General features: G+C 38.0%; 1 protein-coding gene across 4 annotated transcripts in view; it reads left to right on the forward strand.

The window, feature by feature from the left end:
- Positions 1 to 27,009, forward strand: part of LOC150075060 (TATA-binding protein-associated factor 172-like) — a 934,682-nt gene that overhangs the window by 689,726 nt on the left and 217,947 nt on the right. The gene's annotated exons all lie outside the window — the stretch shown is intronic.

Consider the following 27,009-nt stretch of genomic DNA (forward strand, 5'->3'; position numbering starts at 1 on the left):
TGCAGTTCCCCTTAGGACTAGCTGGAGAATTTTCAGATAGTCCTAAAACTGAAATGACAAATATTAATTACTATTTGTAATTTCATATATCACTAATATTAATTTTGCTTTACCAAAATTGCAAAAGCTGTCATTAAGTATTAGTAAACCATCAACATTACATTGCTAAAACAAAATCCATTATAATTCACATTTAATCAGTCAGTCAGTATTATTTCAATAAGTTATTGAAATTGGAAATTAGTTGCACCATTGAAGAACACCTTTGAATTTCCCCTAGAACAAGGGTTCACAATCCCAAGCTCGCGAACGTGCGTGATTCATCCCGCTGAAACATATCACGAAATCATGTTTATTATAAAATTATATATTTGCTGTTATTAAATTGTTTTTAACATTTTGATTGCATTACGTCCAATGAATCATTTGAATTTGTGCCATATATCATGACTTCAGTAAGCAAGCATTCCTTATGGCAACACTGTTAAACAGTCAGAGACTTGCATGAAGTCAGCAGTGGTTCCTGGACTCTCAGCTCTGTAGAATGTCATTGCAGTGCAAATGTATTGTGTGTTTCAATGGCAAATGTCACTGAATAATTGATGGATATTTGAAATTCGAAAGGTATAATGAAAAGGTACAGGTAGCCCTCATTTTGTGCTTGTCCAATTTGCAATAGCGCCGATCACTAACCACAAGGCTATTTTTATTTATTTCTTCAATTTTTTTATTTTTTTATTTTGCAATTTTTTTATAAATTGAAAGTTTAAAATTGTCAGAGAAAATTTATCGGCATTGTACTGTACTATGTATCATGCACTGTTCACGTGATCAAGAACAATGTGAGCCAATCAGCAATTAGTGCATCCGTACATAGGCAGTCAGAGACGAGAAAGCTTCCCGCCCTCAAAGTAGCTAATCGTGGAGTCGGGTGGTAAAGGTCCATGCGGTGAAGAATTCAGTTGGTTTTATTACACTAACATTTTTTTTATTAATTGTGCTATAATAAATTAAATAATAATTAATAATAGTGATAGCCGTGTGCAGTTTTAGTCAATCATATTATATAGTTTTTAATTTTATATAATAAAATTAAAAATGTCTGGTAAAAGAAGTGCAATGAATTCTAGTGCAAATGAAAGCATGAAAAAGGCACATCAATCTACACATTGGAAAATAAGATGGAAGCTGGTGAAAGCCTCCCTAATGTGTATAGGGTTATGAATATGCCTCCATTGACTATTACTACAATTATGAAGAATGCTGATAAAATAAAACAATCAATGCAAAGTGCTACACAAGTTAATTACAGCAGAAGTAAGCTTTTAGAAAAATGGAGCAATTGCTGACATTTTGGGTTGATGATTTGAACCAAAAATACATTCCCTTGAACCAAGCTGTAAAATCTGTAAAGGCTTAAAGTCAATTTTTGAAGACTTTAAGAAGGAAAAAAAGAGGTCAGTGCAACGAAATTTTTTTGGCTAATAAGGGCTGGCAAGTTCATGAGATTTAAAGCAAGAAAGCAATGCGCAAGTGTAAAAATTACTTTCAAGGCGGCTGCCGCATTCCCTGCAGAGTTTCAGGCCATAGTAGAGGAGGGTGAATATCCTTTACATCTCATCTTCAATGTTGATGAAACGGGCCTTTATTGGAAAAAGTTGATCTCAAGAACCTTTTGCATGAAGAAAAGTCGACTCCTGGGTTTAAAGCATCAAACAACAGGTTGATACTTTTGTTGGGAGCAAATGTGTCAGGGAGATGTCTTCTTGGATTAGTACACCAACTATTTTTGCCCTACTGTTCTCAAATTCTGCAATGACAAAAATTTACCAACCAAGGCTATTCTTCTTTTGGGAAATGTCCCTAAACATCCTACAACTACAAATCTGGGTGAAGTCAGAATGCCTCTTAAAGTTAATGTTGTCTACATTCCCCCTAATGCAACATCAGTTTTGCAACCCATGGACCAGGGAGTAATAGTCACTTTTAAAGCTTATTACCTATGGCAAACATTTGCAGAAATGGTAAAAGCCTTGGACTTGAACAACATTACCATCAGAGAATATTGGTAGTCATTTGATGTCTTAAAGGGCATCAGTCACGTTAACATAGCCTGGTAAGAAGTGACTGTCAATTGTCTAAATGGAGCTTGGCATATACTTCTCCCAGATTTCATGCATGACTTCAGATGATATGAGGCTCAACAGAATGTTGCAGAAGACATCAGCAGGCTGGCATAAGAGGCAGGATTAAAAGAAGTTACAGTTGAAGATGTAACTGAGCTCTTCAAAAGTCATGCAGAGATTCTTTAAAATGAAGACTTGGAAGAGTTAGCTGCAGAACTTAGCCAACAGCAGGAGGAAGAGAAAGAAGAACTCTCCTCTAAAAATTATGAAGACCAGTGATCTACAATGGATTCTTGCAAGTGTGGAGTGCCACAGTTAAAAGGGGTGTCATATCAACACTTGATCCTTTCTTCAAAAAAAGGCAGTCTTCTCAACCAGGACCTTCAAAAGCCAACTAAAACTTCGGCATTACACCACTGTCAAAATGTTTTATGTATGTATTAATTTATTTTATTTTTTACCTGTACATACTATTATATTTATATGGGTTAAAAAGAAAACACTTTTTTAATTAAAAAAGTTTATTTCTAAGCTTTAAATACTCCAGTATTGAAAAGGGTAGGTAAAATTTTTGGTGCCCGGAATCCAACCTTGTGATCTCCCATTGATTCCATGATATTGAGGGTTCCATTTGTGCTCCCCCCCCCCTCAAGGAATCCAACCCTGGCATAAATTGAGGGCAACCTGTAAATAATTTGGTTCACCATTTTATTTTTATGAAGGTTATTGAAACCTATCACAATGCATAATTTAAAATATAAGATTATTAAGGTTTTATAAAATCTTTGAAATTGTAATAATTTTCGATTTAATTTTTTTATAATTGTGTACTGTAATTCTATTTTTGTAATTTTATCTTGAATTTGCAATTTCGTTTTCTTTTTATACATTAAAATAATTTTCCTCCTAGTGATATTTCTTCAGCCAATGGGAGGAGGATGCAGATTACGTGGTAATATGTAACAAATACTAAAATACATAACAGAAGCTTGTTTATTTGTGGTAAAACAAGCTTCTGTTTGTCTAGCATGACCACGTGGTACTATTCTTGATTTTTATACGTAATGTATTTATATATTCATAGCTAAGATAAGAGACACTCAGTGTTGAAAGCTTCGGTAAGTATTTTATTTTATTTATCAAAAGAAGAGAGCTCAGTGAGCAGGGTATGAAACCCCTGTAGTTCTTATTAATAAAATTAATTGTATGTACGAGTATGTATAAATATTACGATAAATAACATAAAACTGTTTATGACAATTTTTTCATTATACACCATTTTAATACTCCTAAATTTGTGGAAAGCTAAAGACAATTTGTCCCACGTACCTCACAGACATTTAATTTTATTTAAAAAGGTTTCCCACCCCTGCCCTAGAATATAGATAGTCTCCACTTCACATTGATCGGTCTGTGACAGTTAGTTACCAACGTTATCCATCTCATTTTTTGTCACGTTTTAAAGATATGAGGAGTTAATAAGTTGGAAAGTGATGACACATATCGTCATTATAGAATAATTAACCCTTCGGCAGCTGCACCTCAATCTGGTGCAGTGGGGAGTGAGAGTGAGCTACCCCTGCAAGTGACCAACTTTGTTTTTTATTTATGGAAAACGTTTTGGATTGTTTGAATTATGTTTGCAGTATATCATCTTTTCTTAATCACTTTCCATACATTATTTGATCCAAATTTTTATTTTTTAATACTTATTATTTAATACAATTATTTTTTAATTGAATGTTTAAAAATGCTGTGTTTTTCACATATTATTTAAATATACAGGCAACTCTCGGTTTACAAACATGTTCCATTCCAAGACATTGTTCATTATACGTTTTGTTCGGTATGTGTATCTTGCATTCCTGACCTTTTACGATATGTATCGTATAAATTAGCAGCCATTTTAAAGCATTAAAACCATGTACTAAACATCGAATGGTCTATACAATACGTTTTATTATAATGTGTGTGTGTGTGTGTGTGTGTGTGTTATGGTTTATTGGATACAATATGTAACGTAAAATAAAATAAAAAAGAATAAAAAGACAAGATATCGTAGTTGTTAATTTTAATTAAAAAACAGAGTTACAAAATAGAAATAAAGAAAGTGAGTACTATCATAATATATGTACTGTACATACATATGTATTCAACTTTTATTTGTCAATATCTTCATCAGAGTTCAATATTTTCCACATAAGTGACACTAGGTGCTCATGAGGTACATGGAAGGACATCTGATAATGAAGAAACAGCTGTGTTTTCCATTTTTTTAAAATATGTTTTTATAGAAGATTGCACAGTTAGATTATTATTTTATTTTTTTTTTTTTTCTTCATTTTATTTTTTCATTTTATTTTGACAAGTACAGGTCACTGATGAAAAAAAGCCGTGAATTAGGGTTGAAATTGAAAGTGTCTGCAATTCTGCCCAGACACGATAGAAGGGAGTATATGATGAGAGCCCTGTCAATCAATTCGGCCCTGGAAAGATTGTGCAGGGCTCAAGGGGTAGAATTTTTTTCAGCCTGGTCTGTACTTGTTAACAGGAGAAACTGCTTCTACAGGGATCGGATACACTTAAATAGAAAGGGTGCAAGAATGTTTGCTGATGCTATCGAGGCAGTGTTAGGTGGGTCGGAAAACTGCTAGATTGGGGGGAATACAAGGACTAATAGATTAACAGTAGCCACTGGCAGAGGTGAAAGTGATTCTTGCACTGCTTCTATTGGAATGAGCCGCAGCCTGGAAAATAAGATGCAGGATATTTCAGAGACTACTGGGAATCATTGGGGTACAAGTAAACACATGGGTTGTGTTAGGGTAGCTAAGAAAAAGAACAGGTGCATGTATACTTGCGTGTACACCAATGCTAGGAGTTTAGTAAATAAATTTGATGAATTTGAGGTATTACTCAAAACATCAAAGGCAGATATTGTGGGGATTTCAGAGACGTGGTGTCACACAGATATAAGGAATGCAGAACTGGAATTTGGGGAGTACAATGTCTACAGAAAGGATAGACAGGATAGGGAGGGAGGAGGGGTTATGCTATTAGTTAAAAAACACATAAAATCCAAGGAAGTGAAGCCAGTCGACATCGCTGGACAGTGCAGTGTCGAGTCAGTTTGGTGTGACATAAGCTTTGGGAGATCAAAATTGAGAGTAGGAGTGTGCTATAGGCCTAATGACTCTGATGAGTATAATAAGGAACTGTACAGGGAAATAGAGTGGGCCAGTAAATCAGAGAGTCTTATAATGGGAGATTTTAATTTCCCAGATATTGACTGGAATTTGGGGGCTGGTTACTCACACACTAGCAGGGCTTTTGTGGATTTATTGGATGATTGTTTTCTACATCAGCATGTTCGGGAGGCAACTAGAGGGAGTAATACTCTTGATTTGATTATCAGCAGTGATTCTTCATGCATTAAGAATCTGCAGATAAATGAACCACTAGGTGGCAGTGATCACAGTGTGCTGAAGTGGGATTTACTGAAAGAGGTAACTACCATTAGGGGTAAAGGGAAGGGGTATTGCTTTCGTAAAGGCGACTACAATGGACTGAGACAGTATTTAAATTCTATACAGTGGTATCAGCTGATGATATTGCCAACAGCAAATTCAAAATGGGAAGCATTCAAAGAACTTATCTTGGAAGCTACTAGGCTTTACATACCAACTAAGAAATATTGGTCAAGGTTTAGGCCTAAATGGATGTCCGATGAACTAATGAGGCATATGGCAGAGAAGAAAAATGCATGGGATACATACAAATTAACACGTGACACAGACGCCTATGATAGATACAAGTTGATCTGTAACCAAGTTACAAAGGAGGTTAGGCAAGCGAAGGCAGATTACGAGAGATCCTTGGCAAGGGATGCGAAGAAAAACAGCAAAGAGTTCTTTACTTATGTAAACTCTAGAAGGAAGGAGATGAATCAGATTGGTCCACTTGAGATCGATGGGTCAACTGTTGATGACCCCGCTCAGGTAGCTAACAAACTAAATGAATATTTTGCATCGACATTCACACATGAGGAGTTATTCAGCGAGGGGAATGCCAGAGGTGTATTCAACTCTAGCAGTAAGCTAGAGAATCTTGTAATAACTGAGAGTAAAGTGGAGGAGAAATTGTTGAAGATAAACACAAGAAAGGCACCTGGGGTGGATGGGATCTAGCATTAGCATTAGCATTAGTAGAGGCATATGATGCAAGAAAGCAAGCTTATTCAGCATCAGCCAAAAAAAAAAAAAAAAAAAACCCTCTCCCATTTCACCCCTCCGTTCGTTCGAAATACCTATCCAGTTGAGCTTTAAATTTGTTTAGGCTATCAACTTCAACAACAAGTGATGGAAGTCGGTTCCACCAACCAACCACCCGCTGGCCAAAGGCAAATTTCCGCACATCTATCCGACATCCGTCCTTCCTCAATTTGAATTTATGCCCTCTGAGGTGATTATTCTGAGAAAGATGAAGAATCCCATTGGCATTGAGCATGCTCAAACCATTCAAAGCCTTATACACCTCTATCAGATCACCTCACCGGTGCCTAGTCTCCAGACTCTGTAATTTGCAAAATTTAAGCCTTTCTTCGTAAGAGCAACCCTTTGTTCCATTTACTAATCTTGTTGCCCTTCTCTGTACCCATTCCAGCAGCTCTACATCCTTCTTGAAATGAGGCCTCCACACCTGTATATAGTACTCAAGATGTGGCCTAACCATTGCCTTATACAAGGGAATAATCACCTCCTTATCCCTGCTAGAAAAATTCCTGTATATCATTGACAAGACACCATGAGCTACTCTTGCAGCTCATCTGCACTGCTCAGAGAACTTCATGTCTGCCTGCACAATTACCCCCAGGTCCTTTTCATTCTCCACCACTGTCAGTGTAGTACCGCAGAGTTGATACATTGCTCGGGGGTTACTGTTTCCCATATGTAGTACTTTACATTTGTCAATGTTAAACTTCATTTGCCACCTCTCAGCCCATCTGTTCAACCTTTCCAGATCCTGTTGCAGCAGCATAGCGTCAGTAGTGTCCTTAATGACCCTGCCAACCTTTGTATCATCTGCAAACTTAGACATTAAACTTGATATCCCATCATCAATATCATTCATAAACACCGAAAACAACAATGGACCCAACACTGAACCTTGAGGAACTCCACTAATAACATTAGTCCACGTTGAGCAGTGTCCATTGATTACCAGTCTCTGTCTTCTGCCACTCAACCATCCCCTTATCCATAGCAGCAATTTGCTTCCAATGCCACACTGCTCCAATTTGTGCAGCAGTCTTCCATGTGCAACAGTATCAAAAGCCTTTCTAAGATCCAAATATATAATATCAAAGTTATTCCCTGCATCCAGTTCCTTTGTGACTACATCATAGTATCCAATCAAATTGGTCAGGCAAGACCTGCCCTTAACAAAACCATGCTGTGTCTGAGCTATAACTGAATTCTTGTCTAGATGATCCTGCAGTGCTTCTTTAACCAGTGCCTCCATTAATTTACCTGGAACAGAAGTTAAACTAACAGGTCTATAATTACTTGTGTCAGACTTTGATCCTCCTTTGTGAATTGGGGTTACATTTGCACATCTCCAGTCTATGCGTACCTCCCCTGAGTCCAAAGAAGCTCTCATAATTATGGCTAGGGGTTTGCATACTTCCTTTGCTGCCTCCTTTAATATAACTGGATAGATCCCATCCACCCCAGGTGCCTTTTTTATGTTTATCCTCAACAATCTCTCCTCCACTTTCCTCTCAGTTATTACAAAATCATCCAGCTCACTGCCAATGTTTACTTTACCTACATCATTCTCCTTCCTGAATAACTCCTCATGCGTGAATGTAGATGCAAAATACTCGTTTAGATTGTTAGCCACCTGAGCAGGATCCTCAACTGTTGAACCATCAATATCCAGTGGACCAATCTGATTCATCCCTTTCCTTTTCGAGTTCAAGTATGTAAAGAACTCTTTTCTGTTTTTCTTTGCATCCTTTGCCAAGGATTTTTCGTAGTCTGCCTTTGCCTGCCTAATCTCCTTTGTGACTTGGTTACAGACCAACTTATATCTATCATAGGCTTCCATGTCACCCATTAATTTGTATGTATCCCATGCATTTTTCTTCTCGGCCACATGTCTCATTAGTTCATCTGACAACCATTTAGGCCTAAACCTTGAACAATATTTCTTAGTTGGTATGTAAAGCCTGGTAGCCTCCAAGATTAGTTCCTTGAATGCTTCCCATTTTGAGTTTGCTGTTGGTAACATCATCAGTTGGTCCCACTGTATAGAATTTAAATACTGTCTCAGACCATCGTAGTCGCCTTTACGAAAACAAAAACCCTTCCCTTTACCTCTGATGGTAGTTACCTCCTTGAGTAAATCCCACTTCAGCACACTGTGATCGCTGCCACCTAGTGGTTCATTTATCTGCAGGTTCTTAATGCATGAAGAATCACTACTGATAATCAGATCAAGAGTATTGCTCCCTCTTGTTGCCTCACGAACATGCTGATGTAGAAAACAATCATCCAATAAATCCACAAAAGCCTTGCTAGTGTGCGAGTGACCAACCCACAAATTCCAGTCAATATCTGGGAAATTAAAATCCCCCATTATAAGACTCTCTGATTTACTGGCCCACTCTATTTCCCTGTACAATATATTATTATACTCATCAGAGTCATTAGGCCTATAGCACACTCCTACTCTCAATTTTGATTTCCCTATGCTTATGTCACACCAAACTGACTCGACACTGCCCTGTCCATCGATGTCGACTGGCTTCACTTCCTTGGACTTTATGTGTTTCTTAATTAATAGCATGACCCCTCCTCCCCTCCTGTCCTGTCTATCCTTTCTATACACATTGTATTCCCCAAATTCCAGTTCCGCATTACTTATATCTGTGTGACACCACGTCTCTGATATCCCAACAATATCTGCCTTTGATGTTTTGAGCAATACCTCAAATTCATCAAATTTATTTACCAAACTCCTAGCATTGGTGTACACGCAGGTATACATGCACCTGTTTCTATTCTTAGCTACCCTAACACAACCCATGTGTTTACTTGTAACGCAATGACTACCAGCAGTCTCTGAAATATCCTGCATCTTGTTTTTCAGACTTCTGCTCATTTGAATAGAAGCAGTGCAAGAATCACTTCCACCTCTGCCAGTGGCTACTGTTAATCTATTAGTCCTTGTATCCCCCCCCAACTAGCAGTTTTCCGACCCACCTAACACTGCCTCGATAGCATCAGCAAATATTCTTGCACCCTTTCTATTTAAGTGTATCCCATCCCTGTAGAAGCAATCTCTCCTGTTAACAAGTACAGTCCAGGCTGAAAAAAATTCTACCCCTTGAGCCTTGCACAATCCCTCCAGAGCCGAATTGATCGACAAGGCTCTCATCATATACTCCCTCCTATCGTGTCTGGGCAGAATTGCAGACACTATCCAGTTCTATTAAAGGAGGCAGCAAAGAAAGTAAGCAAACCCTTAGCCATAATTATGAGAGCTTCCTTGGACTCAGGGGAGGTACCCATGGACTGGAGATGTAAAAATGTTACCCCAATTCACAAAGGGGGATCAAAGGCTGACACAAGTAATTATAGACCTGTGAGTTTAACTTCTGTTCCAGGTAAATTAATGGAGGCACTGGTTAAAGAAGCACTGCAGGATCATCTAGACAAGACTTCAGTTATAGCTAGGACACAGCATGGTTTTGTTAAGGGGAAGTCTTGCCTGACCAATTTGATTGGATACTATGATGCAGTCACAAAAGAACTGGATGCAGGGAATAACTTTGATATTATATACTTGGATCTTAGAAAGGCTTTTGATACTATTGCACATGGAAGACTGCTGCACAAATCGGAGCGGTGTGGCATTGGAGGCAAATTGCTGCTGTGGATAAAGGGGTGGTTGAGGGGGAGAAGACAGAGAGTGGTAATCAATGGACACTGCTCATCGTGGACTAATGTTATTAGTGGAGTCCCTCAGGGTTCAGTATTCGGTCCTTTATTGTTTTCTGTATTTATAAATGATATTGATCATGGTATATCAAGCTTAATGTCCAAGTTTGCAGACGATACGAAGGTTGGCCGGGTTGTCAAGGACACTACTGACACTATGCTGCTGCAACAGGATTTGGAAAGGTTGAGCAGATGGGCTTCGAGGTGGCAAATGAAGTTTAACATTGACAAATGTAAAGCCCTACATATGGGAAACAGCAACCCCAGAGCAACGTATCAACTCTGTGGTACTACACTGACAGTGGTAGAGAATGAAAGGGACCTGGGGGTGGTTGTGCAGGCAGATATGAAGTTCTCTGAGCAGTGCAGACGGGCTGCAAGAGTAGCTCATGGTGTATTGTCAATGATATATAGGAATTTTTCTAGCAGGGATAAGGAGGTGATTATTCCCTTGTATAAGGCAATGGTCAGGCCACACCTAGAGTACTGTATACAGGCCTGGAGGCCTCATTTCAAGAAGGATGTAGAGCTGCTGGAACGAGTACAGAGAAGGGCAACAAGATTGGTGAATGGGACAAAGGGGTGCTCTTACGAAGAAAGGCTTAAGTTTTGCGAATTACAGTCTGGAAACTAGGCACCAGCGAGGTGATCTGATAGAGGTGTACAAAGCCTTGAATGGTTTGAGCATGCTCAATGCTGATGGGATTCTTCCTCTTGCTCAGAATAATCACCTGAGAGGGCAAAAATTCAAATTGAGGAAAGACAGATGTAGGATAGATGTGCGGAAATTTGCCTTTAGCCAGCGGGTGGTTGGTAGGTGGAACAGACTTCCATCCCTTGTCGTGGAAGTTGATAGCCTAAATAAGTTTAAGGCTCAGCTGGACAGGTATTTCGAACGAACAGAGTGGTGAAGTGGAAGTGGTTATTTTTATTTATTTATGTTACTTTTTTTTTTTTTTTTTGGCTGATGCTGCATAAGCTTGCTTTCTTGCATCAAATGCCTCTACTAATGCTAATGCTAAATGCTTCTCTTCACTTTTGCAATTCTTTCCATATTTGTGTCTTCAATGATTGCCAACCCCCTCAGAAATTCTGAGGGGTGGTTGGCAATCATTGAACAAGCTGCAGCCATTTTCTGCCTTGGGAGGTTGTGGAATATCAGATTCTTCAGAATTTAGATGTGTCTCTATTTCAATTTCATTGGTTGTTAATTCTTCAAAATACTAGTCCAAAACTCTCTCACGTCAGTCACATCAAGGTCAAGGTCCATTTTATTGCCCAGTTCAACAATTTCCTGATAATTATTGTAATAAATACATTTTTTAAAAGATTTATTTATTTAAATCTTACAATTATGTTCACTATACGTTTGGCATTTCGTTTTATAAGGAACTCTATCTATTGGTGACTTTAAAAAATTTTGAATGATTGCGACGTTCATTATAGCGAATGTTTGTAAATCGAACATTCGTAAACTGAGAGTTGCCTGTATATATGTTAATTCTACTGAAAGCAAAATAATAAAAAGAAAGTTACGGCCATCAAATGTAAACATGGAATTAATAGTCTCTTCCAGTTTTCAGTACAGACAATGATTAAGACCATAAAATTTAAATATTTTGCATGCACGTAAAAAATGTTAGACATAAAATATAAACATGAAAGTATTAGGCACTTTGATTGTAGACTTGATAAAATCATTCAGTCTACAAAAATTTAAATTTACACACACATGCATATTTCTGTCTTGTAATGATGCTTGGTGGGCTTTCTTCCAGTTAATATTCTGTTTGGAAGATGTTATTTGTAATATACATTTTATATAATATATTAAATATAATGTGTGTAGAATCTGACTTACCAAATAAAAAAGTTGTTTAAATCAATCAAAGTGCTCTTCACAAAAATAATTGAAAGAATGATTTCTGTGAAAGAACAAGCCTTTCCACTATCCACATGCATTTCAGGAAATTATTCTGAAAAAATACTTAAAATATTCTTCCTAAGAAAGAGGCTATGTGTATTTTGGAAATTTAGAAGTTAAAAAAGATGAAAGCAGGGTGTGACTGGTGTGTTTCCTGGAACCTGAACTGCTTGAACACATTCTTTTTTCAGTACATTAGTTCTTATTTATTGTTACGTGTAGAAAGCAGATTAAATTAATAATGTCACCTAGAAATATATTAAACTAATGAAGTTCCTCTCTTCTTGGAAATGGTCAAAGTACAGTGGCAATCATTTGTATCAAATGAAGAATTTGAGATCACCAAATTGTCAGAGGATGTGCACTTGACAAAACTAAAAGGCAAAAAAATTGGCATGCCGCACTAGTGTGTTTCTTTCATACAATTACTCTTTGAAAAACATAAAATATGACTTCAAAAATAACCCGAGTAAAACAGCCTATATATAAGATTGGTTTGGTTTGGTTGAGTTTTATTGGCGCAACAGCAACTTAGGCTATAATGCGCCCTATATATAAGAAGGTAAAGAAAGTTTCAGTCAGACTGAAAACAGATATTCTTGGCATTAGTGAGGTCAGTTGGCCATGCAATGGTAAATGTGCTACAAACAATGGTATGTTTTATTGTGCAGGCAAAGATGACCGAAACCATAGAGGAGGAGTTGGATTTTTGGTTAATACTAAGGTTTGTAAGGCAGTAAAAAATTTATTACCTTACTTAGAGTGATGATGATTCAAATAGCAATTAAACCTGACAACTTAAATATAATTCAGATATATACACCATGTGTATATATCTGAATTATATTTAAGTTGTCGGGTTTAGTTGACAAATGTGAAGAGGAGATCGAGGCATTTTATGAACAAATTCAGTCAATGTTTCAACTATCCAAGAAATAAGACATCACATTAGTTATGGGTGATTATAATTCCAAAGTTGGTGCTGGTGAGTGTAGAAGGATTGTGGGAAAATTTGGATTAGGCAGGAGGAATTATCATGAAGACAGACTGGTGAGTTTGCACAAAGATTTGAATTAGTAATAATGAATACCTTTTTTGAGCTGCCCCATGCAGACTGTATACATGGAAATCTCCAGGTGATGGAGAAGACAATATTGCGAGAAATCAGATTGATTTTGTTTTGATCAACGATGGCTTCAAAAATTGTGTGAAGCATTTAAGAACATATCCAGGCACTGATATAGATTCTGACCATAATCCATTAATTGGTGAACCGAAAGTGAAGCTGAAACTTATAAAAAATAAAGAGGGTAATCAACTGATTGACCTCCAAAGGTTAGAGGAAAAAAATATTAAAAAGAAGATCAAAGACGCTTTGGAGAATGAACTGAATTATATCCTCCCAGAAGATATAAATTATAGATGAAGTTCAGGTAAAGGAGCTATACTTAAAGTGGCAGATAATCATCTGAAAAGTGAACCTCTAAAAGCAAGACAGAAGAAGATAGCGAGTGATATAATGGAGCTAATGGAAAAGAGAAGACAGAGAAAAACAACCTAGCATGGGAAAAAAATTATGACTGGAAATCAGGAAGAAAATAAAAGAATCAAAGAAAAACTGGATGAGGTCCAAATGTGAAGAAATTGAGAAACTGGAATCCCTACGTGATGAATTAAACAAGCGTAAAGTCTTGAAGGAGGCGTTAGGACTACACTTCGGAACTGATAATGGAATTCTAAAAAATAAGAATGGATTGATTGCTGTTTCGGTTGAAGAAAGACTTGAATGCTGGCAAGAATATATCAGAGAATTGTTTAATAACAGAAATGAAAAGTTTGACAGAGCGGAAAATGTGGAAGGACCGAGTATCATGGAGGAAGAAGTAAACTTATTGACTAAATATGCTAATAACAAAAAGACAAGTGGTCCTGATGAAATACTGACACAAACTTAAAGGATAATTAAAGTGGATGTGTTGGTTTATCTGCTCAAAAAGGTTTATAACACTGGAGAAATTCCCAGAGAATGTTGAGATTGTCATTTATACCCATTCCAAAATGTTAAAATGCAAATAGATGTTCTCAATTTAGAACAATTAGTTGGATGAGCCATGCATTGAAGATACTTCTAAGGGTTATACATAATCAAATTTTTAAAAGATTTGAGGATATACTTAGTGATCCTCAATTCAGCTTCGGGAAAAGACTGGGTACTAGGGAAGCTTTGTTTGGAGTTCAAACTCTAGTAGAAAGATGTCAAGATGTGAACCAAGAGGTATACATCTGCTTCTTGGATTATGAGAAAGCCTTTGATCATGTAAGACATGACAAAATATTAAAAATTCTAGAGAAGATTGTAATTGATGGCAAGCACATCAGAATACTTGTGAATTTGTATTGGAGACAATCAGCAAAAGTATACATAGAAGGAGAAAAGTCGGAAGAGATAGTAATTAAAAGAGTTCATTAAGAATTCATTATTCTATCACCTATATTGTTCAATGTGTATGCTGAAGAAATTTTTAAAGAGGCTACAGAGGAATGTACTGAAGGAGTAAAGATTAATGGAATACTGTAAACATGATCAGATATTCAGATGATACTATTTTGCTACCCAGTTCTGAGATTGGTTTACAGGATAGAGTAAATAGAATAAGTGAAAATTTTGGTCTGAAGTTAAACATCAGGAAAACAAAATTCATGGTGATCAGTAAAAAAAATTACAAACAATAATAAAGAAATTGAAAAGGTTAAAAGTTATTGTTATCTTGGATGTATGCTAAGTTGAGGACAGGGACCAGTCTATTGAGGTTCAATCAAGAATTGAAGAAGCATGTGCTGCCTTCCCTAAAATGAAGAATCTGCTATGCTGCAGTGAAATTGCTCTTCCTTTATGAATAAGAATACTGAGATGTTATGTCTTTTCTGTCCTCCTTTATGGAGATGACAAAGAAGACCCAGAAATGCTGGAGATGTGGGTCTAAAGGTGAATGTTAAAAGTGTAATGGCTGATAAGATAAAGAATGACGAGGTCATGACATAAATGAAAAAAAAAAAAAAACAGAAACAACTAACACCATTAAAGAGAGAAAACTAAAATATTTAAGACATATGATGAGGAATGGCAAATATAAGATGTTGCAAATGATAATCAATGGAAAAAGAAGTCAAGAGAAATGAAGGAAATCTTGGTTGGTGAACCTCAGAGAGTGATTTGATCAGAGTAACAAGGGCTTGTTTAGGGCTTCTACCTCACGTAGGTCCTTGCAAAGATGACAGCCAACCTCTGAAAAGAGATGGCACGTTGAAGAAAAAGAAGAATTATGTAATTTGCCCACAAAATAATTCATTTTTCTCTAATGATAATTTTTCTGTAATCATAAATATTTACCAGATCACTCTAATTTCAATTCACTGATATTGACACCTGCATTTATTTTCACATGAATGCATAGGTTGGATATTAGCATTAGCATTAGTAGAGGCATTTGATGCAAGAAAGCAAGCTTATGCAGCATTAGCCAAAAAAAAAAAAAAAAAAAGTAAAATAAATAAATGAAAAATAACCACTTCCACTTCACCCCTCTGTTCGTTCGAAATACCTGTCCAGCTGAGCCTTAAACTTATTTAGGGTATCAACTTCCACGACAAGGGATGGAAGTCTGTTCCACCTACCAACCACCCGCTAGCTAAAGGCAAATTTCCGCACATCTATCCTACATCTGTCTTTCCGCTATTTGAATTTATGCCCTCTCAGGTGATTATTCTGAGCAAGAGGAAGAATCCCATCAGCATTGAGCATGTTCAAACCATTCAAGGCTTTGTACACCTCTATCAGATCACCTTGCTGTTGCCTAGTCTCCAGACACTGTAATTCGCAAAACTTAAGCCTGTCTTCGTAAGAGCACCCTTTGTTCCATTCACTAATCTTGTTGCCCTTCTCTGTACTCGTTCCAGCAGCTCTACATCCTTCTTGAAATGAGGCCTCCAGGCCTGTATACAGTACTCCAGGTGTGGCCTGACCATTGCCTTATACAAGGGAATAATCACCTCCTTATCCCTGCTAGAAAAATTCCTATATATCATTGACAATACACCATGAGCTACTCTTGCAGCCGGTCTGCACTGCTCAGAGAACTTCATATCTGCCTGCACAACCGTCCCCAGGTCCCTTTCATTCTCTACCACTGGCAGTGTAGTACCACAGAGTTGATACGTTGCTCTGGGGTTGCTGTTTCCCATATGTAGTACTTTACATTTGTCAATGTTAAACTTCATTTGCCACCTCTCAGCCCATCTGCTCAACCTTTCCAGATCCTGTTGCAGCAGCATAGTGTCAGTAGTGTCCTTGACAGCCCTGCCAACCTTCGTATCGTCTGCAAACTTGGACATTAAGCTTGATATACCATCATCAATATCATTTATAAATACAGAAACAATAAAGGACCCAATACTGAACCCTGAGGGACTCCACTAATAACATTAGTCCACGATGAGCAGTGTCCATTGATTACCACTCTCTGTCTTCTCCCCCTCAACCACCCCTTTATCCAAAGCAGCAACCTGCCTCCAATACCACACTGCTCCAATTTGTGCAGCAGTCTTCCATGTGCAACAGTATCAAAAGCCTTTCTAAGATCCAAGTATACAATATCAAAGTTATTCCCTGCATCCAGTTCTTTTGTGACTGCATCAAAGTATCCAGTCAAATTGGTCAGGCAAGACTTCCCCTTAACAAAACCATGCTGTGTCCGAGCTATAACTGAAGTCTTGTCTAGATGATCCTGCAGTGCTTCTTTAACCAGTGCCTCCATTAATTTACCTGGAACAGAAGTTAAACTCACAGGTCTATAATTACTTGTGTCAGCCTTTGATCCTCCTTTGTGAATTGGTGTCACATTTGCACATCTCCAGTCCATGGGTATCTCCCTTGAGTCCAAGGTAGCTCTCATAATTATGGCTAAGGGTTTGCTTACTTCCTTTGTTGCCTCCTTTAATATAACTGGATAGATCCCATCCACCCCAGGTGCCTTTCTTGTGTTTATCTTCAACAATTTCTCCTCCACTTTACTCTCAGTTATTACAAGATTCTCTAGCTTGCTGCCAGAGTTGAATACACCTCTGGCATTCCCCTCGCTGAATAACTCCTCATGTGTGAATGTCGATGCAAAATATTCATTTAGTTTGTTAGCTACCTGAGCAGGATCATCAACAGTTGACCCATCGATATCAAGTGGACCAATCTGATTCATCCCCTTCCTTCTAGAGTTTACATAAGTAAAGAACTCTTTGCTGTTTTTCTTCGCATCCCTTGCCAAGGATTTCTCGTAATCTGCCTTCGCCTGCCTAACCTCCTTTGTAACTTGGTTACAGATCAACTTGTATCTATCATAGGCGTCTGTGTCACGTGTTAATTTGTATGTATCCCATGCATTTTTCTTCTCTGCCATATGCCTCATTAGTTCATCGGACATCCATTTAGGCCTAAACCTTGACCAATATTTCTTAGTTGGTATGTAAAGCCTAGTAGCTTCCAAGATAAGTTCTTTGAATGCTTCCCATTTTGAATTTGCTGTTGGTAACATCATCAGTTGATCCCACTGTATAGAATTTAAATACTGTCTCAGTCCATTGTAGTCGCCTTTACGAAAGCAATATCCCTTCCCTTTACCCCTAATGGTAGTTATCTCTTTAAGTAACTCCCACTTCAGAACACTGTGATCACTGCCACCTAGTGGTTCATTTGTCTTCAGATTCTTAATGCATGAAGAATCACTAATGATAATCAAATCAAGAGTACTCCCTCTAGTTGCCGCCCGAACATGCTGATGTAGAAAACAATCATCCAATAAATCCACAAAAGCCTTGCTAGTGTGTTAGTGACCAGCCCCCAAATTCCAGTCAATACCTGGGAAATTAAAATCCCCCATTATTAGACTCTCTGATTTACTGGCCCACTCTATTTCTCTGTACAGTTTCTTATTTTACTCATCAGAGTCATTAGGCCTATAGCACACTCCTACTCTCAATTTTGATCTCCCAATGCTTATGTCACACCAAACTGACTCGACACTGCACTGTCCAGCGATGTCGACTGGCTTCACTTCCTTGGATTTTGTGTTTCTTAACTTAACTCCCCAAATTCCAGTTCTGCATTCCTTATATCTGTGTGAAACCACGTCTCTGAAATCCCAACAATATCTGCCTTTGATGTTTTGAGCAATACCTCAAATTCATCAAATTTATTTACTAAACTCCTAGCATTGGTGTACACGCAAGTATACATCCACCTGCTCTTCCTCTTAGCCACCCTAACACAACCCATGTGTTTACTTGTACCCCCATGATTCCCAGCAGTCTCTGAAATATCCTGCATCTTATTTTCCAGGCTGCTGCTCATTCCAATAGAAGCAGTGCAAGAATCACTTTCTCCTCTGCCAGTGCTACTGTTAATCTATTAGTCCTTGTATCCCCCCCAATCTAGCAGTTTTCCGACCCACCTAACACTGCCTCGATAGCATCAGCAAACATTCTTGTATCCCATCCCTGTAGAAGCAGTCTATTTAAGTGTATTTCTATTTAAATGTATCCCATCCCTGTAGAAGCAGTCTCTCCTGTTAACAAGTACAGACCAGGCTGAAAAATATTCTACCCCAATTATGCATATTATGCATGAATGCATAATACCCATTTTAGTATGTATAAATTTGACAACTCATTAGCAGCCCATACTTGATTAGTTAAAAAACTGCAAATTAAATAAGAGAGGAGAAAAAAAAAATAAAGAAAAAAATAATTTTTTTATCTCAGTTATGATGTCTACATTTAATTGTAGGAAATACGTATGAATGAAGGTTGTTCCAGAAAATGAAATTTGAATGAATGAATGAATGAATGAGGAAGAAGAAAGGTTGGTTCTGTGAGTTTGAAGTCTGCCAGTAAAATGATGTTGACTGGTTGTGGCACATGTTCAGACTGCTTTGGAAAAGAGAACGGGAATTATAGAAGCCAATTCAAAAGAACCGTGACCATGAAAGTATTATAAAAAAGCCATGCAACAGAAACAGTACGTCTATGAGACGGCGAGTGGAGAGAGACTGTTAGAGATGAATCATTAATTAACCTAACTGCAATCTTTTAAATGGAATCTAGAAGCCCTTGCATGCACACCGCCCCAAAGCGGGAACATGTTATACATGGTAGGGCAGATTTATGGATTGACAGAATGAACAGCTGTTTGAAAGAAAAGTAATGCTGAAAGCGAATGAGAAAACCCAGTGTTATATGCAGAGGAAGGAATATTTGTAATGTGCTTATGCACAGAGAAATATAGAAGTCAAAGTAATTCCCAATAGAGATATATGATCTTGCCTAGAAATCAGAGTATCATTGAAGATCAGAATAGGAGCAGAAGAATTCTTTTTGTGAGATTAAATTTAAGCTGTTTGTGCAGGGCAGGGCTTCTCACACTGCAAGGTGGAATGCAATGTGCTGTCATCAGCAAAACTACAGATAGGATTTCCGGTCACTGGAAGAAGGGGATCCAGGTGCGAAGCGAATTCGAGGTCAAGCAACATTACTGTGACTTATAGAGTGCTCTTGATAAGCGAATAGTGTTATTTTTAAGTTCCTATCGTTCTGTCAACAGTTTTATTTAAAAACAGTTCCATACTTCAAAACTACAAGTCAGAATGCAGAAAGGAAATACACCTTTCTTTTCCTTTTACATATATTTTTAGTTGCACTAACCGACTAACATTTCAACCGCTTGGCCTTCCAGTGGCAAGTGGCACTGCTCCTGCCTCCCCATGGCGGGGCTGAAAACCTTGGCGGAAAAGTTCTCTTGCCAAGGGTGAAAAGGAGCAAACATGGCAAGCACAGACCATGTATCTGCCATGAAAACTAGCAGAAAATTAGACGAAATGGGTTCAGGTACAGCTAAGTGACAAAAGACAGAGATGCTCCCTCTATTCGCACCGCTGTTCTTAATTATTTATTCCAAGAATCAACAACCCAGTTTGTCACCGTTTCGAATCCAAAAAACTCTCGAAAGCGTAGCTAGTTGCCCTAAAACAGTCAGAAGACTAAAATCGGAATCTACTAGTAGAGATGACAAACCAAAAACAAGCAGAGCAATTAATGAAAGTAAAAATGTTTGGAGATATTCCAATAACAGTTACTCCTTATTCCACCCTGAATACCTCGAAAGGAGTAGTTACAGAATGGGGCCTCCTCAATGTTCCCAAAGTAGAAATCCAAGAAGAGCTGAAAGATCAGGGGGTTATTCAAGTCAAATGAATAACAATTAAAAGAGATGGCGAAATTATCCCAACGAGGAATATAATTCTGACCTTCAACACCCCAAAAACTGTAAAAGCTGTAAAAGGATACCTAAACTGCCCACTGAGACCATGCATCCCAAACCCTGTCCGATGTTTTAAGTGTCAGAAGTACGGACACTCTCAGGCAGTATGCAGAGGTTTCGCTATCTGTGCAAAATGCGGGTCATGAGAACATACACAACAAGACTGTACAGCACAAAATTCAAGATGTCCCAACTGCAAAGGAGAACATAATACCTACTTGAAGGAATGTGAAGAATGGAAGAGAGAAAAGAACAATACAACCACAAAGAACAAATAGACCATCTTATGCACAAGTAACACAAACTTATAAAACAATAGAAATGCAGACAGAAGTAACGATCCCACCAAAAAAAATCCATTTCAGATTGGGCACGTTCACAGCTCACTGACCCAAAACCAGAACAAGCAATAAACATGCCCATTATGATACCACCAACTAGAGAAACTACCAAATCCACAAAACAAGATAGAACCATTGAAGTAAATGGGAATAAAATGGACAACGTGGAAGTAGAAGATAAGAATCAGACAGATAAAACAATACTAGAAATTTTTGCAGAAGAAGAAGAGATGGATACCTGATACAACAACCTCAAGAAAACAAGCTGAAAGTACTAACAAAACCAAATAATGAATGCATCTTTACACTGCAACTGTAGAGGACTCTGCAGCAATTTTGAAGATATCCGTGATCTCATATCACAGTACAATCCAATTAGTCTGTGTTTGCAAGAAACATATCTTAAGCCTCAGAATAAAATAACACTGAAACATATAATATATACAGAAAGGGCAGGATTACCATCAGTACAGCACATGGGGGAGTAGCAATCTTAGTAAACTCCAATATACCTACCCAACAGGTTCCCTTGCAGACTAATCTAGAGATCATAGCAGTATGCATTGCAGTAAACTTTCATGTAACAATCGCCTGCATGTACCTGCCACCAAACCAAGATATAAGCTATAGAGATCTAGAACACCTGGTAGTCCAACTAGCACCTCCTTTATTTATCATGGGAGATATGAATGGCCATCATCCTCTATGTGGAAATGAAAACATAGATAAAAGAGGTCAAATTATAGAAAAACTACTAGATAAGCTCAGTCTTATACTGTTAAATGATGGGACACCCACGTATATACGTCTACCCACAGGAACTAGTACAGCAATAGACCTTTCTATATGCACTCCATCATTATACCCTCTACTGGAGTGGGCAGTTCACAATGATCCACTAGGTAACGATCATTTTCCAGTAAAGATTACTTCAAACAAACCGACCCCTTGTCAACCGGAAATAACTCCAAAGCGGATATTAGATAAAGCAAACTGGGCAAGATATAAGCAGCTGGCCATATTAGAAGAACAACAAATACAACAGGTTTCAATTGACTCTGCAGTGAAATACGTAACTGATAAACTCCTCAGTACCAAAAACTTCTTCAAAGTTTCCCATACATCCAAAGCCATGGTGGACCGATGAATGTACCCTAGCAAAACGAGAGATAATCAAGGCATGGAATGATTTCCGAAGAAAAGCTTCCACAACTAACCTGATACAATTCAAAAAGGCAAGGTCAAATGTCAGACGCATTACTAAGATCCATAAGAAAGAATCTTGGATTCGTTTCGCATCTACAATTACTAGAAAAACAGAGAGCCAGAAAGTTTGGGGCAAAATAAATAAAATAAACAACAAATACCAAAGAATTTCTCCTCCTTTTATAAAATGGAATGGAAAAGATATAGCAAAGCCTGAAGACTTGGTAGAACCTTTGAAAAAATATCAAGCAGTAGCCCCTATGAACCAGCTTTCCAAAAACGTAAAGCAAATACAGAAACATATAAATTGAATTTCTCCACTAAAAGTAACGAATCCTGTAACCAACCTTTCACTCTCAGAGAATTTCATAAAGCTATTTCAGGGACGAGGCAAAGTGCAGCGGATCCAGATGAAATAGTATACGAGATGGTACAACAATTAGATGAGAAGTCATTGTTATCATTGCTCTTCTTGTATAACAGGATATACCTAGAAAATTCCTTTCCATATCAATGGCGCCACACAATAGTCTTAACCTTTCCGAAACCAAATAATGATCCCACAAATCTGAATCACTATCGCCCAATAGCCTTAACTAGCTGCCTTGGAAAAATACTTGAGAAAATGGTAAATGCCCGACTAATGTGGTTTTTAGAAACCCATAACTTACTAAATACAGCTCAATGTGGTTTCAGAAAGAGCAGGTGCACTCTAGACTTAATGATAAAAGCAAAAAACAACATAAGAAATGCCTTCATAAGAAAGCAACATCTAGTAATGATATTTTTTGATATAGAAAAGGCATACGACACAGCATAGCGATAAGGAATACTTAGGCATTTATAACTTTGGGATGAGAGGACATCTCCCGATATACAGTGTCTAAAAAATACACGCCATAACTTCAGGAATGCGTTCCTCATATGTAGACAATAAAAATATTTTTTATCAACATAGTTCTGGAAATGCTGGTTCCTGAGTTATTAACCGGAATGTCTTATCTCCTGTACGTGATTTCCTTCTTCACAAGGTACTGACAGAATCTGGTTGTTTTCCATTCCGACCATGTACTAAAATCAGGAGCAAGCAGATATGCACTTTATGTACGGTTTGGCAGACGGCAATGCTCTGAAGGCTCGTCGTTTGTACCACGAAAGGTTCCCAGAACAAAGATGTCCAGACAGGAAAATGTTTGAAGGTATCCATCGCTGCCTTTGTGAACATGGGACTTTACACCTCGTTCTGCCGACAGAGGACGACCAAGATCTACGACTCCTGAAGTAGAGGAGGAGATTTTGGATGTTGTGCATGCCACTCCTGGAATCTAAGGCAGCTAGTTAAGGCTATTGGGCGATAGTCATTCAGAATCACCATCCAACTCTAAGACAAATTCAAGCAACTCTAAACAAGCTCCTTAAAACAAAACATAATCTTTAGTTGGATCCCTGGATATACAAGAATTAAACGGAGCGAAGAAGCTGACCATGCAGCAAAAATGGCAACAGGCACCCTTTCTTCAACCACCATATACAGGCTACAGCCATAACATCAAAATGAACAGCAAGGAACAATGACAAAAAATATGGAGTGAGCAAACTTATAATAAACTTTATCAAATTAAACCAGATTTAAAGAAGTGGAAGTCCAGTGAAAGAGATATATGAAAAGAAATAGTAATCCTTGCCAGGTTAAGGATAGGACATACATATCTTACTCATTCCTATCTACTTAGAGCCGAATAACCACCTCAATGTAATCAATGCCATGTACAACAAACAGTCAAACATTTGTTACTAGATTCTCGAGCCTTTACAATAGAAAGAAAAACAGCCTTTAAATTCTTAACTAAAATCCAAGACACTCCTACTCTGAAAAACATTTTAAGTGAAGAAAATAATATACAAGAGGTTTTCCACTATCTAAAATTAATAGGCTTTTATAACCAGATTTAAAAACCAAAAAGTCACTGTAAATCGATGTGTATAATCAAACTCCCTCTCTCCATTAAATACTTTGTGAATAATTTCTAATCGAGTATTAATTTGAATGGGAGGTGCATTATGGCCACAGAAGCCTATGCGCCAACAACTAACTAACAAAAAACAACAACAACAACTGGAAGAAGGTCATTAATATACAAGAGGAAAAGAGTGGGGGAAAGAACTGAACCTTGGGGGACACCGGCATTAGTGGAGAAGTTAGAAGACAGAGAGCCATCTACCATCACCCTCAGTGAGCAATCAGAGAGAAAACTGGATAACCAATTACAAAAAACCGTTGGCAAACCATAAGATGGAAGTTTGTTTAGAAGACCTTTATGCCAAACACGATTGAAAGCCTTTCAGATGTCAAGAGCAACTGCATGTGTTTCATTGAACTTTTCCATTAAATTTGTCCATAAATGGGTAACATAAGCCAGAATATCACCAGTCGATCGACACTGACGAATCTGTGTACACTACCAATGTACTGGTGATCATTGATCAGAGGAAGCATTCTAGATAGTTTAAGAGTTGGCAGTTAATTGATTTCTCCATTACTTTAGAAAGAGTAGAAGTAATTGCAATGGGACGATAACTGGATGGGAGTGATTTGGTACCCTTTTTAGGAATTGCCGGATATGAGCAAATTTCCAAGCAGAAGGGAAAACACGTTTGGAATAAGAAAGTGAAAAAAAGGGAGCAAGGTTTTGAGAACAAGTGGAGAAACACCATCAGACCTGAAGCTTTCTTAACATCAAGATTGATCAATATCCTTCTATCATCCTTTTAATGGAAAACCACAGAAGGCATTGAGTAGAGTGTACTGGGAATAATGCGAGGTGGTTTACCAAGATCATCAATACACTAGTTGAAAGATGAAAGAAAAGAAAATAAAAAATAGGATGTTAACAGGTCAGCTTTACTAGGAACATTCAATAAGTTATCTACCTAAGGTACTTCCTATAATTGTATTTCAGTGATTCGTGATTTATCATGTTCCTACATATCTCAGCTTGAATCATATTATTTTTTAAGTTGTGCTGCTCTAATAAAAAGTAAGACACCTGTATCAAATTATGGATTTGCTGAAATTGGAGCATTGTTCAGTCATCAAGTTTCTCACTATAGAAGGAAATGGGCCAGAGGCCATTCTTGAAAGGATGGTGCCTCTATATGGCTACACTGCACTTCAGAGTACCAAGTGAAATTCTGGTCAAAACTATACAAGTGGGGTAGAGAGAGTCCATCAAAGATAATCCATGTCCAGGAAAGCCTGTGACAACAACCACTCCAGAGCTGTGGAAACCCTTGTGCTGTATGACAGAATGTTTAAAGGTGTCCCAAAACTCCAGGGAATATGACATATCTGAGGGAACAGTTATAACTATCTTCCATGAACATTTGGCAATGATTAAAGTCAGTGCAAGGTCTGTCCCCAGATTTCTGACCCCTGTGCAAAAGCAGCTCAGAACAATCAATCTAATGGAAGCAAAAAGATTCTCCCCACCCAAAAAAATTTCAGACAATCTTCAGCTGGCAAGATTACGGCCGCCATTTTTTAGAATGCCAAGGGAATTTTGTACATTCACTACTTGGAACAGAAGCAGTCAGTCAGTCACTCGGAAGTCATATGCCTCTCTTCTGTATAACCTAAGGGATATCATTAAGGAAAAATGCCATGAAAACTTTTGAGAGGTGAGCTGCTCCTTCAGGACAATGCACCAGTGCACAGGTCACATGCTGTTGCTGCTGCTTTGAGAGACTTACTTTACAGAACTTGCTCATCTCCCTTACAGGCCGGATCTGACCCCCAATGACTCTTTCCTGTTTCAACACTTCAAAAAAAGCATATGTGGATATCGTTTTGCTGCTGATAATGAACTGGTCGGCTGTTTCTCCTTTGATGGACAGGACAAAGAATTTTATTTGTCAGGTATTTCCTCATTGGAAGCAAAATGGAACAAGTGTATAGAAGTTCAGGGGAGTTACATTGAAAAATAAAAACAGATTTTTCCCTCTTTCGCATTTTCTTCATAGGTAGGTAGATAATTTATTATCTACTTACATTAATGATTTTAATGTTCACAACTCCAGCTGGCTTCCGTTTTCTAGTCACACAGGTCCAGCTGGTTGAGATCCTGAGACTTTTGCAATTACTAATGACCTTGCACAGATTGTTCATATGCCTACCAGAATACCGGACAATCCTAACCATACAGCCAACACTCTTGATCTTTTTCTCACAAACAACCCTTCTAAGTACATGTTCGAAGTGAGTGTTCCTTTAGACACCTCAGATCACATCTATGTGATTGTCTCTTCTCCGATGGAGGCTTTATCTCGTGGCTATTCCCAGTCTCGTGTTGTTTGGCATTAACTTCTGATGTCAGTATTTGCTCAGATCATATCAGTGAAATTATTCTTTTAGTAATGGAATCCTTTATTCCACACTCCACTTTAAAATCTCTTCCTTTATCTAAACCTGTGCCGGCAGAATTGCTTAACAAGTACAGGTCACTGTTGAAAAAAAGCCGTGAAATAGGGTTGAATTTGAAAGTGTCTGCAATTCTGCCCACACACGATAGGAGGGAGTATATGATGGGAGCCTTGTCGATCAATTCGGCCCTGGAAAGATTGTGCAAGGCTCAAGGGGTAGACTTTTTTTCAGCCTGGACTGTACTTGTTAACAGGAGAGACTGCTTCTACAGGGATGGGATACACTTAAATAGAAAGGGTGCAAGAATATTTGCTGATGCTATCGAGGCAGTGTTAGGTGGGTCGGAAAACTGCTAGCTTGGGGGGAGACAAAGACGAATAGATTAACAGTAGCCACCGGCAGAGGTGAAAGAGATTCTTGCACTGCTTCTATTGGAATGAGCAGAAGCCTGAAAAAACAAGATGCAGGATATTTCAGAGACTCCTGGGAGTCATTGCGGTACAAGTAAACACATGGGTTGTGTTAGGGTAGCTAAGAATAGAAATAGGTGCATGTACACTTGCGTGTACACCAATTCTAGGAGTTTAGTAAATAAACTTGATGAATTTGAGGTATTGCTCAAAA

Source organism: Mastigoproctus giganteus, chromosome 14 (genome assembly GCF_048544385.1).
Source record: "Mastigoproctus giganteus isolate SK-2022 chromosome 14, ASM4854438v1, whole genome shotgun sequence".
NCBI classification, from domain to species: Eukaryota; Metazoa; Arthropoda; class Arachnida; order Uropygi; family Thelyphonidae; genus Mastigoproctus; species Mastigoproctus giganteus.